We start from the raw sequence: 2229 nt of genomic DNA, 5'->3' as shown, positions 1-2229 counted from the left end.
GGGTAGGCAACCTCAGCTCTTTTATGATTCATGGACTTCAACTCCCAGAATTCCTGAGTCAGCATAGCTGAAGTCTACAAGTCATAAAAGAGCCAAGGTTGCCTACCCCTATTCTAGTCCAAATGCATTGCTGAGGCATAAATTCTGTTTCAGAAGTTCAATAGCAGAAATCCTGGGTTTGGCTTCCTGGAAAAAAAATTATGTCATCCAGAAGCAGTTTAAGATCCTTCTTTCATCGCTTTTCCAATTTTTTGCACTTTGCTTCGAGTTTCTTGGAAAATGCATCCAGCTTGTAGGCATCCTGTTCCAAAGCTGCAACTTGCTCTTCAATCTGACTGATTTGTTCCAGGTATGGCTGAAGTACAGCATATTTCTGATTTTAAGTCTTTCAAATTCCGACTTATGTTTATAGCAATGTCTTTCATTTCCAGGTACTTCAAACTAGTTAGTTTGTTCATGTTTTCCAGGACTTTGTAATTTTCACTAGTTGCAGTCAGTTCACCTGTTAAGCAGATAGCCATTTTAGTGAACATTTCCTTACAAAGTCCATTAATATCAGCTTCTGTTGGCTCTTTGGCTTCTTCTGCACTTTCCACAACAGGTTCCTGTTTGGAGGCTGGGTGGCGGACCACCAGGCTGTATTCCAGGGATGCGGCAGCCACCGCCATGGCAGCCTTCCCAGAAAATTGAGTCCAAAATTTCTGTTACTAAGCAAGACAGTTGTTAAGTGAGTTTTGCCCCATTTTATGACCTTTCCTGCCACACGTTCATTCATTCATTCATTCATAAAATTTATGGGCTACCCATCTTACCACAGGGTAACTCTGGATGACTGACAGTCATAAAAATGTATCTATCCATGTAAATTAAAATGTAAATAAATTAAAACCAAACGTTCGTTAAATGAATCACTGCAGTTGTTGAATTAGCAACACAGTTGTTCAGTGAATCTGGCTTAACTTTCATTGTCTTGCTTGTCAGAAGATTGCAAAAGGTGATCACATGACCTAGGGACACTACAATCATCATAAATACGAATCAGTTGCCAAGCTGAATTTTGATCACATGACCATGTGGATGCTGCAACAGTTGTATGTGTGAAAAACAATCATAAGTCACTTTTTTCCAATGCTGTTATAACTTTGAAGAGTCATTAAATGAATTGTTGTAACTTGAGGACTACCTGTAGGCACTGGTATTTTTTAAGTCATTACTTGTGTCTGCAGAAAACCATAGAACTTTACTTATGCTTGAGCAATACTTGATCATCAGATCGCACACCTCATCAAAAAAGTTCTCAGATGGTCTTTTGGCTAAACAATGCATCTTTAAACACCTGCTCACATGTACATTGTTGTGACTGTATTATTTATTTTCCTTTTCCTTTCCTAACCGAATTTTAAAATCACTGATTTTTTTTCATATAAAGCTTTCTAAAATGATGAGTATAAATACAACTCTTTTGACGTTTTAAAGTCGCTTGAATACTTGACCTTTGCATGAATTATCCATAAAAGAAACAAAATCAGTTATCAAAAGATGGTAAAAATGCCATCGAGCTATCATTTTGCTTATCATTAATGACATACAGTCAACAGCCAATCTGCTGTCCATTAACAGCTGCATGAACATTCAAGCATAGGTTTTTAATACTGATTCAGCATTTTTCTTTTAAAAAAGAGCTCAATTCAGTTCCCAAAGATTTGCCAGCTGCATGACTTGATGAAAGGCCAAGAAAGAGGTTGAAACCGAAAAAGTTATTTACTTACTTACTTACTTACTTACTTATTACCTATTGACTAACTAAGAAATACCCTGGTGAATATTCAAGGTATAAAAAACAAAAAATGAAAAAAACAGCTAAAGGTAGTAAGGAGAAATACAGCTGAAATTCTCCTCCAAAATTATGAATGCACAATCCCAATAATTTCATATGGATGTTAAATAGCATGTAAAACTCCACTTTGCACTCTGAATATGGTTAGGAATGTACAGAACCATTATAAAACAGTGTCCAAAGGCCCAATTCCACCCAATGATCTAGAACAGGGGTGTCAAACTGCCGGCCTGCAGCCCGGACGCATCATCCGGAAGCCACGCCCACCCCATTGCCGGCAATGGCAAAACCATCCCGATAAGTTGCGCGACGTCACGTGACGTCGCGAGTTTGATATGTCTGATCTAGAAAGATGGTCAATGGTGCTGGAAGTCAAAAAGCCCAAAATAGCA

At 38.1% G+C, this 2229-nt stretch overlaps 1 pseudogene; it reads right to left on the bottom strand.

Annotated features, from left to right (window-relative positions):
* Nucleotides 1–232: 232 nt before the first annotated feature.
* LOC107296148 lies at nucleotides 233–668 on the bottom strand (annotated as a pseudogene).
* Nucleotides 669–2229: the final 1561 nt, after the last annotated feature.

This window comes from Protobothrops mucrosquamatus, unplaced genomic scaffold (genome assembly GCF_001527695.2).
Source record: "Protobothrops mucrosquamatus isolate PMUCROS unplaced genomic scaffold, P.Mucros_1.0 scaffold2665, whole genome shotgun sequence".
NCBI classification, from domain to species: Eukaryota; Metazoa; Chordata; class Lepidosauria; order Squamata; family Viperidae; genus Protobothrops; species Protobothrops mucrosquamatus.
The sequence above is the reverse complement of the archived record's forward strand: the minus strand, read 5'-3'. Positions and strand labels throughout refer to the sequence as shown.